We start from the raw sequence: 17,220 nt of genomic DNA, 5'->3' as shown, positions 1-17,220 counted from the left end.
ATGTCACATTTAACATTATACAGTACAGATATCACTGAACTGCCATATATAGCAACCTATTAGCTGACTGAGATTAAACACTTTCACTACCACTTATCAGTGCTCATCCCACAACTGCTTGAAAGTGCCTGGCATGCTCTATATAATTAACCATGTTCTGCACAGCAACAAAATAAAATCACTATATAAGACTATACAAGAGTACCTGGCACACTGTATGCAACACAATGCACCACCTAGCCACAGCAGATATAGATCAAGCCAATGCATAAAGAAATATGTCATCCATCACAATGTTTGTAAGGTCCAGTTACAGTATTAACATTCTACCGTACAACTTGTTGATGGGAAACCTGTGGCCAAAATATGTGCACAATTGTGAATATAGGTGGCATACTGCTGTAGTAAACTATAACTGTTGCTAGATACGCAGTTATATGTTGTAACACACATATGACAGAGGACATGTTACAGGCATACCCACACACACATCAGACATAATTACAAGACACAAAGGTATGACAACCCAGATAAGCTTTACGTGTGTGCCATTCAGTACTGTGTGTCTTGAGGAATGTAATCTGTGTTGACTATAGGGACCACACAAAACAGTAGTTCCAAGCAATGTGGACATACACCAAACATTGCTGTTTAGGCCCAGAGCTTCAAGTAGTACTACAGTACATACATGATTTGGATTCAACATCACTACCAATCAATAAGCATACATGCAGTGCTTTAGCCTCCAATGACACACCCCAGTTAACACCAAGGGACTACATCAGGCTGTATGCCATAGTGCTTTATCTGCCTAGCAACAGCATACACAGCTTTTGCTGGGATCAAAGCAAGGATCCATAATACCATGACAGAAACAGTTTCCCACTAAGCTATCCCACAAATACACATCTTTGGCATATTCACCAACACATTTGTCAACTTTACATATACTCTATTGCGACAAGTAGATGTGGGTGTGTATGAGTATATATGGCTCTGTGTGTGTGTGTGTGTGTGTGTGTGTGTGTGTGTGTATATATATATATATATATATATATATATATATATATATATATATATATATATATATATATATATATATATATATATATATATATATATATATATATATATATATATATATATATATATATATATATATATATATATATATATATATATATATATATATATATATATATATATATATATATATATATATATATATACACATATATATGTCTATATATATATATATATATATATATATATATATATATATATATATATAAATATATGTGTGTGTGTGTGTGTGTGTGTATACATGCATATACACATCCATTGGTGTACATATACATATAAGCACATATACAGTCCACCTTTCATGGTGGGAATATCAATTATACAAAGGATGTGCGGTACAGAGTAATGTAATAATATCGCACAGTCTTGTGAGAAATGCATTGAAAGTGTTCACAGCCCAGGTAGCTTTAGCAGGCCTCACTGGCTGCAACATTGCAAACCGAACAAAACACCCACAGTGTTTAACCACCACATGTCATATACTAGCACTGTATGCTGTCTTGTTTGTCACACACTAAAACCTACATACAAATATGCACATAACAACCTTCACCAACATATATATGTCCGCCCTTCACAAACAGTTGCAATTTGTCCCTTGCTCTATGCACATATACAGATGTTAATATATATGACACATATATATCCCTCCGTATGTGTGTGCCATACACACACAAAGTCCACACTATTGTAAGTCCCTGGACCTCACAGCTGAACTGTTGGACCTTGCTGCAACATGAACAGGTGTCACATGTGAACACACAGTAACATTAGAGGAGGTATTTATAGCTCCAAATGCTAGATTAGCATACTAGCCTGGTACAGCAGGTGCCAATGCTAAGCTACACTTTAATATGACTATTATGCATGTGTTACTCTGTCACACCCATGTTTATATAAATGTTTGCGCTAATCCCCCAAACAGCCATTGGCCACACTACTGCACTGAACACAGATAACATGGATCAGATGTTTGACATTTAATGCTGAGCTACACATTTCACAGTTATGTCCCACTGCCCACAGGTACACACTGAATTGTCCATGGCAGTAGTTAAGCAGGACATCTGTGCATAGATACGTACTGCTGCCACATATGAATGGTTCACATTATGTAGAGTTCTCTTCAAAAACATCTACTACATGCCAGTAAATACATATCTATTACATATCTTTCCTTTGTGTGAGTTGGTATTATTTCTTTTTTTTTTTCCTTTGGCTTTTCACTGTCTCTCTCTCTATCTCTGTCTCTCTCTCTCTGTCCGTCTCTGCAATAGAGTGATTGAGTTTGTTGGCAGCAATTACAGCTTGCTTTTATAGGTATTTACACATGTGCATGTGATGGCCTCTGCACCAATTGGTGGTCACCATTTGCTAACTGCATGCAGCCTGCTGTGTGGTAATTGCAGTAATCACTGTCATAGCAACCCAATTGTAAAAATTGCTAAGTCAGGTAGGCATGGCCCTTTCAGCTTTCCAAGATGGGGATCATGCTTGTTTGCTGTGGGCATCATTGTTTAAGGCAGAAGGTTGGTATAGTTCTTATATCTGAAGCCAGGGGTGTAGCCAGTGATTTAAATGTTGTACTCAGACCTGAATGTTGCTGCTTCCAGTACACACTTGTCAGTGTAGAATTGTACTCACCCCTCAAAATGCTAACCCAAGATACATGGGAGTATGTACTTTTTTTTCTAATTGTACAATTAACTGCCATGCAAAACTAGTTATTGAGATGTATTCCTTTGGCACATGAATTGTTTGTGAACTGCTATATTGTGAATATTAATTTATTCACTACTAAACAGTTTGTGCTTTTTTAGTGCTGACATTAGCACAGGCTGCTCAAGACAACCTGGACAAATTTCAGTACTGAGTATGCCTACATACCTCCTTGGTAGACCCTGAACACACAGGTATATTCTACATTTGGGTAGGGGTACAGATGTAGAGAGAGCATTATGTATTATTGTGTGAATTTTATCTTGCTGGACTTAAAGGGTTGATGTGTACCTCTTAGTTTATCAAGGCAAGTAGTCTGTCTGCGTAGCTCCCAACTGTGGACATATCCTCATGGTAGCCAGAGGATAGCCTGTTATTCTTTGTCTGTGCACCGCACCGGTCTTTTCAGCACTGGAACAATGGCATTGTTACAATTGGTTTCTACCAGTACATGGCTACATCCTTTTGTATTTTAGTGTTGTACTCCTACATAAAAGTATGCTTCTGGAACGCCTTCCAAAGCTATTTGCACAGTGTGTAACAGCAGAAAAGCTAATATGCCTGTGTGTTTCTGCCTCTGCCAGGCCTCTCAAACACTCAGGTACATATTTGAACAGACTCAGGGAAAAGTAGGTAAAAGTGAGGTACACCTTTAAAATATTAGTACCATTAAGTTGAGACTTTGAGAGAACCAGAGCATATGGATTAATACACCTTTTCTGAAGTACATGAAGTGTCTAACTCTTACATATTGTCATTATTCATTAAATGTAAATCACCACCTTTCTGGCCAACGTCAGTACTTTTCAGAGGGATTCAGAGGGACACAGCTAAAATTTGTTTCAAAATCAGGAACATCCCTGAAAATGAGGCACAGTTGGGAGGTGTGGCCTCTGCCCTAATCAGATATGCCAGTGTTTGTCCTGCTATGATACTGTGTGGGGGTTGTAAAGTGCTGCTGTAACATTATTTCCTGCTAGAATGACTGCTTCTCTTATCACAGTCATGTAATGCAATTCCACAACAACTGCTGGTAAAGATCCACAGAAAAAGTTGTGTGTTATGGCATTCCTATTTTTCCTTTACATTCACTCACTCTGATGCATGATATATTTATTTCAGCACCAACTTGTTGTAAATCTATTATGGCTTAGTGGTACTTAATGCAGTGCAGTGTGTACAAGGTCCTGGGTTTGAGACTGACAGAGGTGTTTTATTTTGCTGCTGAGCAGAACAAAGGCCCTCACATACAGAGTGACTAAGGCACTTTTAAGCAGTTGTGAGAGGGTTTGCGCCGGTTTGCGTGATGCTTAGCAATGCTTTGCTAAGCGCACACAAGCGCACACTCACGCAAACCCGATAACTACTGCTTAAAGGTGTTTACTCCCGCTAACCCCCGTGCTCATTTCTTTGAAAGAAAAGAAAATGGGGAGATAAGAAAGTGGTGAAAAAGGGGCACAAAGAGGGAAATACAGTAGGGAAAACAGCTCAGTATGTGCAGGACGGGTGTAGGGAAGGTCCATAGCTGTCCATTTCTTTAACAGCAACAGCTGTGCATATGCAATAACTTTGGAGGGAAATATGAAACCTTCCACCCTTGAGAGAGGGGTGAGGACAACAAAGTATGTTATACTGCCAATTAAATTACATTTTATGTGTCCAGCAGACATGTGTGCAAAATGGGCAGCTATGTATGGGGCATATTTTTTTTTTTGGGAGCAGATTGCCCCTTTTTTTTTTCAGGTGAGAATGGAATGTGGGGTAGGGGAAGTAGGTATATTTGGGGAGGTAGGTTGGGGAAGTAAACAGACAAGACAAACAAGACACATACAGGGGTGGAATATGACACATGTGGTGGGTGAACACCATTGATGGGGAAGGATGTTTGGAAATCGCAAGCCCATGAGCCTATAGATGGCAACAGTAAAACTGAGATCCCCACCCACTGGCAGTCACCACTGCCCCTTCACAGCCCAGAGGGTGGCTGTGCTGGGGGCTGTGTAGGAGGGGCAGGCTCACCCATGAGTTGTGCCACTCGTGCCTCAAGCTGGCATAGAGGATCAGCGAGAGAATGCTCGATCTCTCTACGCACCACAGCCCGGACCGTTCGGAGGGTGATAGGTGGCCCTCCTCCACCCATGCTTGCATGGGAGGATGAGCCCCATCCCCTGCAGTGCTTCCACCTGAAGGTGGCACAGGGCCAATGGAGTAGGAGGTCCCAGCCTGGGCACCGGACATACTGGTGCTAGGTGCCATCGCCAGCTGAGGTGGGACAGATGGGACCACTGGGACCGGCCTTCCCATACATTCTATGTTTTGGAGGATTTAATGAAAATATGTGTTAGTAACAGTCAACAGCATTCCCAATTAGTTATAACAGCATGCAGAAGTATTCCCATTAACCCAACACACCAGAGTTCCAACAGTTGAACAGCAAGCATAACACATGCATATATAGAACAACAGTGGACATTACAGCAGCATGCAGGTTTAATTTATGGCAACAGGCCACCAATATTGTGGTATTTGAACAGGGCACATGCATCAAAATAAATGCAGATATTTATAAACCAATAGGACATAAGTCACAAGAAATGTTTTGAGATTAGACATACCCATTGAGGTGTGGAATTGCATTTTTTATGCACATACAGTAGGGTGGAAAGCGATAGCTCTATTAACAACTTATATATCCTTCTAGTTTACACTACATTCCTATTAACTGCAGTTATATGTCCCCTACATGTATTATTACACTACCCAATTGTCTTTAAATTGTGAAATGGGTTTTGCTTGATCTTTATATACATGAGCTGTATCTGGCATACAAACTGTCCAGGATGCAGATGTTACTACTACATATTTTGTGAGTTGCTCAGACACACTACTGCTGAGATGGGACACAGACAGCTTTACTTTCCTATAATTATCTAGATATGTTCAGTTGAAATTATCAGTTACATGTTAACAGCTCCCTATATTTCTGGCAGCACACCGACATTTCTGGGGAACACAATACCAAGCTACTCATGTGCCAGATTAACCTGTACATGCTGGGCATGAACCAACAGTTGAGGACTGTAAATATGCTTAAAAGCTACTGGCACACCCTTCATCCACTTTATATGGGCCTACCCAAGTGTGGGCTAACAGCGCTTAATACAACAGTACTATTTCTATAATACAAGAGTACAACAACATATCAAAGAAAATGACACAGACATACTCCAGGAATTATACCTTTATTAAAGACTTAAAACACTTTTTAGAGGCTCTCTCATTTATTTTATATAACAGTACATGCAGAATAATTATTAAAGAATTATTATACCTTTATTTATTGGGTTAAAATACTTTTTTTTCAGGCTCTCTCATTTATTTTATATAACAGTACATGCAGAATAATTACTAACCTGCCTGGTGGCACAGCCTTAGCAGCCTATCTGCATAGGCTTGCTGGTTCGCAGCGCGGACATCTGCAGCTGTGAAGTAAATGAAGTGATATTGAGACATACCTATCCATAGTATAGACTAGAATAGCAATTCTTACATACTTAATTCCATGGCTACTTACTCAGTAGTGGGGCATTTTCCATCCCACGGGCCTCCTGGATCCACTGGTCCAGTTGATCCTCCTTGCGTCTCTTCAGGTTTGAGTGGTGGTGTCTGACCTGCTCACCAGTCCGAGGGATGCCTGTGGCATTGGTGAGTTCATAAGCTAGACGGTTCCAGGCTTCCGCTTTGTATTGGGTGCCCTGGTAGTGGGCCCGCAGGAGTCTATCCTCATGATTATTGACAAGGAGCCAAACCATTACTTTTGACTCCTCAATTCCCCAATGTTGCGCTAGAAATCGAGATCCATCTCCAGCACCAGCCATGCTGCCTGCAGATGGGAGCTACAACCAGTTATGGCAAGTATTCCAGCCTATGGAGCTTAAATATGCCTCATTTACCGCACTTATTTGTGATTGGCCAGTTTTGAAAAAAACTCAGTTGAAGGCACACCTGCTTAGCAATGGGTAAACTTCCATTGATATGTATGTGTGTGTTGAAAGTGCATAGTTGTGAATTTCTGTCATAGCTTAGTGGTTCAGTACTGTATTTATGGTGCACAGTATCCCAGGTTCGAGCCCTGTTATTGCTTTTTATTTTACTACTGGCCAGACCGGCTAGGAGGTGTGGTTGTGTTTAGCTGACTTTGCTCAACTTTGCCCAACATTGCTCTATTTTGCTCGACGTTGCCCGACGTTGTGCTGGTTAGTGCGGAGCGCAACTCTGCACAAACATGTTCTGTTTGCATTAGTTGGCGCAATGTGCAGCTACATGCAAAGCCATTGCGCTAGTTAACGCAGTTCTCAGCTACAAGCAATTAGATTTAAATATGCTTAATACTGGTAAACATTGCTTAGCAGTGCTTCACATTGCTTAAGATACGTTACTTATGCATCCATCAGTATGCATAACCATTTCACCTTCTTTTATATATATATATATATATATATATATATATATATATATATGTATATATATATATATATATAAAATTCAATCACTACTACATAGGCTTTTTACAAAAACGTAAACAATAAATGTCAACAATTGTTTTTATATACAGATTTCCAACAGAAAATAGAAGGTGGAGTGGTGGGACTCGAACTGGGAATGCCTCCTCTTTGTGCAAAGGCTCTACCATTACGCTATCGCTATTTCGCTTAATTTGCATATACGTTTCTTATTATCCTCTTTGGTGTCTAAACTGCTAACTGTAGCTAAGCAATGGGCAAACCCACGCAAACACGTGCAAATACGGGCAGCTATATCGGAAATAATAATAAAAAAAAAATTACATTTTATAATTGTACAGGGGTTTAGAATGTGGGGGAATGTAGTGTTGGGTATGTACACATTTGAGTGGACTCGCTCATGTAAGTAAACATTTCCCGAGTGTCAGACTTGCAGGGGCATGGATTTTTGGACTGCACGGCAGTCTGACACGCCCCTGCACTCGTGCATGCTCCGTGTTAGCCTTAGAGTTAAGACAGCACGCCCTCATTAATATGCATGGCACCCTGATGTCTTACTCTTAGACTGGCTCTTCATGTAAGACAAATCTAGTCTTACACGGAAGATTAGGGAATCCTGGGGAAAAACAATTACATTTCTAATATTTTGTAAACAATTTACAACATCTGAACAACCACTCATGTTACACACATACTGCCAGCAGCATTTTATTCATCTAGCTGAGAGCTTTCATATGTGGCTAAGGAGTTCTGTCTATGTTACTTGGTTTTTGAGATATTTGGAAAAATGTGAAAGTTATATCTATATAAATTAATAGCTTAAAAACAATAGTATTTACCTGCACTAGACAGAGGTCAAATCTGAATGCAGTTGAGTTTGCTATTGTGTAAGCTTTAAGAAGAAATCTTTTAAAACCGTGTACATAGCATAGTTGTAGAATTATTGATGCAAATATGAAGAAGCAATATTTGATGTCTAGAGGCATCAGTAGGCGGTAACGGCAGATGCAGCTGGAGGCGTCACTCACATATAATGAGTTGTTAATATTCATCTGTGTCTCTAGTTCTAAACTTTAATGTTCTTTAACTTGCATGTTTTTTTTTGGCAAACTTATTAATTCCAGTGACTTACAAAGCATGTTCTGATATTCATTTATAAACTCTTTTGTTAAAAGAAAATGTTTTAAAAACACTTCATGATAAAAGATTCGGACTCTAAATATTTTAGGACTAGTGTATGTTGCATTGCATGGTGAAATAATATTTTTTAAGAAATAAACTAATTTACAATGCATTATTCTTCTTACCACCAATCTTCTTATAACTCCTGGCCCATGTTCCACATAGTCATGATGTATATTTTGTCATTTGCTTTGTCCTTACTGCTATTTGTTTACTGCATCCACTGATACAATTTTCAGTCTTTTAACTGTCATACTCCCTTCTTCATTTTATCTTCTTTTTTACACAATGCTTTTTCATACAGAAAATACCCTTAATGCCATCTTCTCCAACAGCCTGATATGTCATTTCTCATTGTCCTTTTCTGCTGGTTTCAGCTCCATTGCTGTCCTCTTCTGCTCCAAGTAACCTATTCTCTGTCATACTCAGCTTCATTACCTTACGTTTTCCTTGTGAACAGTTCATGGTATATCTGGAACACATACACCATATTGCACAGACTTTCACTGAGGTAGCCATAGTCAGGATTAGGCTACAATGTTCTCCTCATGATGGAAGACAGACATATGACACTGAGGGAGCAGAGCAGATAAGCTTGTTGATTGCCACCCATAGAACATGACATCTTGATGTCACATAATACCACACTGGTGGAGTAGCTGCTGTGCACTATGCTCACTCATTCTTCAGTAAAGATGCTGAAGCTACAACTGTGTCCCTGCATGGAATTCAGATCACAAGAGAAGATGGTGCTCAATGACCTGAGGTGGACATGTTCAGTATATGTTGTCTGCTCTGCCACTAATGCACACAGGGAATCCTTGCACTTGGTCCACCTGCACTACTATTGGGGTTGGCAAGTCACATAGAATGGATTCCCTCAGCATTGCTACAGAGTAACCATAAAAATACCAACTGTTAGTAAGGCAAAGTGTAAGTGGTAGTTTCTGACTCATTCTCCAAATCAGTTGCAATGCATGTTGTTCCTGAGTCAACCTATGGAAGCTTTGACAATGGCATTCTGCTTTATGTTCATTACACTAGTGAATTATACTAAGCAAATACCACAACTAATGTCGGAAAGTATCACAAATGTCAACGTCCTACTAACCCTTCGACTGCAAGTAGTGTTTCTTACTGAAAACTGGGATGTGCTAATACTACAGCCTTACTAGTTCTCCTAATGATATATAGTCTTTTTGACGAAAGATAAGCATAATATTAGCGTTTCTGCACCAAACTATATCTTTGTGCAGAAGCACTTCATTCTACCTTTTCCGACTTGAGCCTGTATCTTGAATTTTATTTAGATTGCTCTACTTAAGGATGCTCCGTGTTATGACTCTATGTTATGCGATTGTTTGATACTGTCACTGACATGCCTGTTTTGGTATCGGTATCTGCCTTTTACATTTTTACATTTGTATGGATCTGCAAGTCATGTTATTTAAGCAAGTACCTCTTTACAATATTAATATGTGACGTAATGGAGCATATTTTCTTCATTTTCTCATGTGCGAGACATGATGTTATGTTTTATACTTAGAAGCTTTATATTTTTATTTAAAAGTGTTTTATTCATTTTTATTTCTATTGTGCTTTATGTTTCAAGCCATCAGGCTGCTAATTTTAGCAGCATATTCTAATTGGTGAATGAATTGGTCAAGGTACATCTCGCTAATCCAATTATTCTTTTATTGATTAATGATCCCGCCAAAAGGGACTGTATTTAAGCTTGTAGTGATTTTTGTGAATTTATCTGATGAAGCGTAGCTTTGCACTCTGTGGCGCTTATTTTCTTTCCCATTAAAGTGTTTTGTACATTTTTATGGAGTCTCGTACTTTGAGTTTGATGGATTGAAGAACCTGTATCATGCTGGTGTCTCCTACTTTTGTTTTACATATTTTTTCTTTGCATTTTGGTGAGAGACACCTTTAGCTGTGAGTTGTGGTCCTGATTCAGATTTCATTCTTTGGCGTTTTTTTGTCCACAACTCTGTGCGTACGATGGATAACAATGTTCCTACTGCTGCTTCTGTTCCAGAGCCGAGGGATACTACCCGCCTATGGACGGGGCTATTTGAGCCTAACCCTTTATTGTCTTTGGATTTAAAGGAAGCACTGGGCCATGCTCAATCTCCAGAAACTGGTGAGGACTTAAATGAATTTCATGAGCAGTTGAAACTCCTGGAAGTAACTTATATCAGATACACAGGTATTTATGGCAGAGACTACACTTGGAGGCCTGCTTGTTTTACAAGGTGGTCCCCAGAGGCATGCGGGTTTTCTGCATGCCTACGTATGGGGACTCACATCCATCTCTCCTTAAACAATGGCAGGACCTGAATATCAATTTGGGTTTTGATTATGTGAAACTGTTACTGAGATACTTTTTACCACTAGAGACAGATCTTCGCAATAGAACTGACTCACTTTATCAGAGATTAACTGAACGTTTTAACTCTGATTATTGCCAAGAGAGGTTATGTACTGTTTTTTCACAAGTAAAATCATTTAGTGAAAGACTAGGAAAAACTAAACAACGTAAACTGAGAAGGGACTTTCAAGATTTTCAGAACGGCCATGTCTTTGTATGGCCGAGATCAGAGGTGAATCGACAGACAGTACAGGCACCACCTCGTAACCAATCAGCTAGTGTTGGCATCAGTGAGAGGATAAATGTGATACCTAGCTCTACATCGTCATTAGCTAACATTCATCCTTCTAACCAGGCTGATGTATCATCGACCAGGGTTAATAGCCTGGATCCTTTTGAACTGTCCCACTCTGATACACCTCCGCCGAACCAGGAAGCTTTGTTTGGCCATCGTGATCCAGGAGCCATACCAAAGACTAATTCCGCTCCAAAAACTGCTGTCCCCCTTTTTTTACCATATCAGAAGAAATACATGGGACAACAAAGGGGGCGATCCAACAGCAGAGGGCCGAGAAAGCGCAAGTACTCGGAAGAAAGGAATACATTGAACAGAAAGATGAGGTACTGACTTCCTTGGTATTTAATTATTCTAGTGTTTGCTTGGGTGCTCATACACTCAGTCTACTCAATAGAGGGCTGAATTTTATTCCAGCGGCAACATCATCTTTGACAGAGTCCCTTATTGATCTAAGGCTTTTTTGTCGACGCTTATGTTTAAAACTATATTTTTGTGACAATGATAGTTCCACTCTAATGACTGAACCTCCTACACCATTCAGGAACAAGAGCACATTTGCTCCACCGATGCCTCCTATGGTGGAATGCTTCCTGGATCTATGTGAGAAGGATATGTATGAATTCTATTCAAGAGACCATCGAAAGAAAGGGAGATTCTATAATCTTACCACTCATGAAAATCAAGCCCTCTTTGACCTAAAGACAAATAGCATGTTAGTAGTGAAACCTGCGGACAAAGGGGGGGGGGAGTTGTTGTCCTTGATACTGCAGAATATGTGAAATGTATGACTACCATGTTATCAGATGAATTGACCTATAAGGATATATCTAGTGGTGAAGTGTCTAATATTATACAAACTGTTAAGGACACCCTCTATGATCTTTTACTTTGCAGACAGATCAGTGTAGAATTACATGAGTACTTTTCCAGGACCCATCCTGTTATACCGGTATTAAAGGGGTTACCCAAAATACATAAAAAAACCTGGCCTATACCTATGAGACCGATAGTGTCAGGTGATGGTTGGATAACTTTTCATGTTTCAGCCTTTTTGGAGAGTATCCTTTGACCTGTTGTTGATAGTTGTGCCACCATCCTTAAAGATACATACCAATTGTTAGAGAGTTTAAGAAGTCTACATCTAGATATGGGTAATAAACAACATTTCCTTATTACCATGGATGTGGAAAAACTGTTTACCTCAATTCCCAATGACGTTGGGATACAATACATTAGAGAGCTGTTGCACAAAGTAACTACCTTCTCTAATGATAGGGTCATACTAGTTTGTCAACTACTTGATATCATCCTGAATAACAATGTCTTTATGTTTGGTGATAGGTATTTCCTACAAACATGGGGGGTGGCTATGGGCACCCCCTGTGCTAATACCTACGCCAACTTGGTTGTCTATTGGTGGGAACAATTATTTTTGTTCCAGCATGAGTCATCCAAATCCATAAAATTTTATAAACGGTTTGTGGATGACATACTTATTGTATGGGAAGGCACCATTGAAGAATATGACAGGTTCCTGGGATACTTGGAAACAACAACTGATTTTCTCAGGTTTACCAAGGAATATTCCCCTGAGCAGGTCCACTTTTTGGATGTTACATTAAGGCTGACTAATGAAGGGAAGATTGTACCTACCCTATACAGGAAATCTGTATGGAAGAACGCAATTCTGGCTTTTGATAGTATGCACCCTAGGTACACGTTTAATGGAATAGTTAGTCAGTTCACCAGAATATCTAGACTTTGTTATGATATACAAGACTTACGAAAAGAGGCAGACACAATGGAACTTCTATTTAGAAGTAGGGGCTATGATCCAGCAATGGTTAGAAAGATAAGATATGAGGTGTTGGGGGATGTTGAACCGATTGGTCTACATGATCTTGTTGCATCTGAGAGGTATAAGTGTAAGAAATTTTTTGAACCTAGGCACTATGGGTCTATGGTAAATTATACAGTCAAATACACTAGCGACATTGAAAGAATAAGACAAATAGTCAGGAAGAACTGGAACGTGCTGGTTATACATAAACAGGTTAGAGATATTGTAGGCGTTAGACCTAGGTTCTGCTATAAAAACAGTGATAACCTAAAATTTTTGTTATGCAATGATCAACAAGTGACGAATGTCAAATATCCAAACACATTGGTCATTGGGGATGATGTGAGTGAAGGCACATATCCGTGCCATCAATGTAATAGGTGTAAATACATCACCACAACACAAATCTATCAGCACCCTACTATGGGCATTACTATTCAACCTACTTTATATGCCAATTGCAACACCAAAAATATTGTTTACCTGGCCACTTGCTCTGAATGCACAGCCTTCTATGTAGGACTGACCAAGAGGAGATTGAGTGATCGCATTTATGACCATCTCTACAGTATCCGCAAGCAAGATGATACTAATGCCTTGGCCAGGCATGTCAGAGAACATGACACACATTCTTTTGTCTTTAGGGTGCTGCAAGTTTTGGCAATTAATATGAGAGGGGGAAATAATGAGAATGCATTAGCTAGAGCTGAGCTTTGTTGGATATTCAAGCTGGCAGCTCACTTACCCCCTGGGTTAAATAGTTCTATATCGATTAAGCCAATATTATTAGATAGAAAATAATACCCTATACATGATGTCATATGTACTATTTTTCTTCCTTCCAACCTTTGACATTTTGGTTCCATCAACCCAGTTGGTGTTATATAAATCTGATTTACTGCTGGTGATTAATATTTTGTTACTAGTTTAGTTAATAAGCATAGCCTCCTACGTTAAGGACTCCTAACTATATATTTGTCATGTGTTATCAACTATGCTTACATTATTGTATCCTCATATATATTGCACATGATTTGTTGATTTTTATCTTTTATATGAATCTCCTATGCATATATATCTCTTTTTTCTTGACTTTAATATGTAATATAGATTTTATAACTTTTATACAGGAAGTTTATACTTTCCTTTATATTTCTTCTGAGGTATGCGTTCGACAGTTTTACTCTGTGATTAAGTTTGGGTCTCAAGTATGGGGTTGGTTGCAATTTATAGCTGTATTGCTAGTTAATGAGGAATATTTCCTCTCCTTTCCGATACTAAGGTCTATTTATTATTTTTCTTTGTATACGTACAGTCGTCATGTGACCTGAAGGCAGCAACACGTCGCCAAACACGGTGTTCTTTTGAGACATTGCTTTCGTTTTGGATTTTACCTTGGTGTTGGTTGTGTTTTACTTTATTTTTTGAAAAGATCGTCTGTTTTGTCTAACAGTTCAGTTAGACACATGAGGTAACAAGTTCGCTGACTTTAGTGGAGCATACAGCAACTTTCAGGATTCACTATCAGGTATGGTTGTTTTTTAAAGGGCTTGTTTTTTGAATGAGTCTATTAGTTGTCTTTCTATGTGATTGAATATCTCTTGGCTCTACTGCTCCTTATTGTTGGTACTTTCTACATTTTCTATTAACGGATATATCTATCTCAGCCGTTTGTCCTATACTTGACTGCTTAATGGTTTTATAGTTCCGTGCCTCGGGACTACATTTTGTGTTTATTAAGATGAGTGTGTTTTATCATGGTTACTAGTTCTCCTAATGATATATAGTTTTTTTGACGAAAGATAAGCATAATATTAGCGTTTCTGCACCAAACTATATCTTTGTGCAGAAGCACTTCATTCTACCTTTTCCGACTTGAGCCTGTATCTTGAATTTTATTTAGATTGCTCTACTTAAGGATGCTCCGTGTTATGACTCTATGTATGCGATTGTTTGATACTGTCACTGACATGCCTGTTTTGGTATCGGTATCTGCCTTTCACATTTTTACATTTGTATGGATCTGCAAGTCATGTTATTTAAGCAAGTACCTCTTTACAACATTAATATGTGACGTAATGGAGCATATTTTCTTCATTTTCTCGTGTGCGAGACATGATGTTATGTTTTATACTTAGAAGCTTTATATTTTTATTTAAAAGTGTTTTATTCATTTTTATTTCTATTGTGCTTTATGTTTCAAGCCATCAGGCTGCTAATTTTAGCAGCATATTCTAATTGGTGAATGAATTGGTCAAGGTACATCTCGCTAATCCAATTATTCTTTTATTGATTAATGATCCTGCCAAAAGGGACTGTATTTAAGCTTGTAGTGATTTTTGTGAATTTATCTGATGAAGCGTAGCTTTGCACTACGCGAAAGTGCTTTTTTTCTTTCCCATTAAAGTGTTTTGTACATTTTTATGGAGTCTCGTACTTTGAGTTTGATGGATTGAAGAACCTGTATCGTGCTGGTGTCTCCTACTTTTGTTTTACATACTACAGCCTTATTACTAACAGTGCTTAATATCAGTGAGAAGACTATTGCTTTCCCATTGAAGTCAGAGTTGCACTGAAAGTTTGCTTTCCAATACCCTGGGTAAGGATAAGTAACAAAGTACATGCAGGCATACAAGTATTTCAGACATGGGCATTAATACATTTCAAACATGTCAATATACCTATACAGCTGCTCCCATAAAAAGTGTCCAGGCTGTTCTTAAAATACCTAAACTAGTTCTTGCTTTACTGTCATTTGGAAGTCTATTCCATGCATCAGTTACTCTCTCAGAGAAATAATTAGTATACTTGTCATTCCTATAGAATATTCTACATAGGTTGTCTGTGGAGTATCTGCTACTTTTTGATAACCCAAATCTTTCCCAGATGTAGTTGTCTCTAAATGCCTTATATACCTGAATAAGATCTCCTCTTAAATATCTATATAAGGCACTGTAGAAGTTCAGCTATTTGTCTTTCATAATAATTTAAATTTTATACCCTTGGTATATTTCTATTGTACTCTTTCTAGTTTACTCATGGTTGATTTCTTATAAGGCTTCCTTATTGTTATTCCATACTCAGGATTTTGTCTAATGTAACTAACAAACAATGACTTCATTATTTCTGATTTCCTAGACTTCAACACAGTTCTATAACTATCAATAACCAATTGGTTGATATGAGTAGAAAGACTGAAACCTGGATCTACCCATAATACACAGGTCCTTAAATAAGTGTACAGTTTCAATAACGGTGTGCTGTATTAAATATTCACCTTTTAATCGATGTCTCCCAAATCTCATATGCTTAGTCTTTGATGCATTTATCAGCATATTATCATGTGACAAAATAGTCAATATAGTCAAGTTGTTTTGCAGACATGTCATATCTGTTACATGTGTAATCAGTTTACCCAATTTCAAGTCATCTACATACAGACTATAAAATACTTCAGATAAAAAAGACAGATCTGAACGATACAATCTGAACAAGTACGAGCCTAGGACAGAGCCCTTTGGGACACCATGACTTGAATTTCACCTGTTAATCTGTTAATTGCTGTAAGATGCTTGCCATGTCCTATTTGTAAACCATGTGGCTATCCATCTTATCAAACATACATCAATACCTAGTTGTTCTAATTTATTGATCAGTGTTTTGCATATCATCATGTCAAATGCTGAAGTTAAATCTATATAAGTTACATCACAGCACATTTTTTCATTCATAGCTGTTATTAAATTGTTATAAAACATTGGGGCAATATATCTATTTTCAACATATGCATGTTGATTTGTGGTTTCAAGTCCCATCCTTTCCACTTCTGACAATAATTTATCCAATATTATCTTATTTATTAATTTGCCACAATATGAAAGCAAACTTAAGGATCTGCATGACTCTGGATTTATCCTACTCTCCTTTACCTTAAAGGCATGCTTAATAAGTGCATATCTCCAATCTTGAGGAATCTCTTCATATTTACACAACCTAACAAATAACAGATAAAATGGTACTGTAGGTTTTTGCTGAAGTGTTCTCAGGTCATTATTATTATTTTAGTCTCCTCTCTGTACTTTGTTTGGATCCAGTTCCCATAGTTCTTTTTCAATATATTCAAATTTGATTTCATTATCTGAGGTTGCTTGGATGTCACTAGGATAATTTATCACCCCCTTTGTGGAACCAAACTGAT

Source organism: Protopterus annectens, chromosome 3.part0, assembly GCF_019279795.1.
Source record: "Protopterus annectens isolate FY-2018-M chromosome 3.part0, PAN1.0, whole genome shotgun sequence".
NCBI lineage: Eukaryota > Metazoa > Chordata > Ceratodontiformes > Protopteridae > Protopterus > Protopterus annectens.
The sequence above is the reverse complement of the archived record's forward strand: the minus strand, read 5'-3'. Positions refer to the sequence as shown.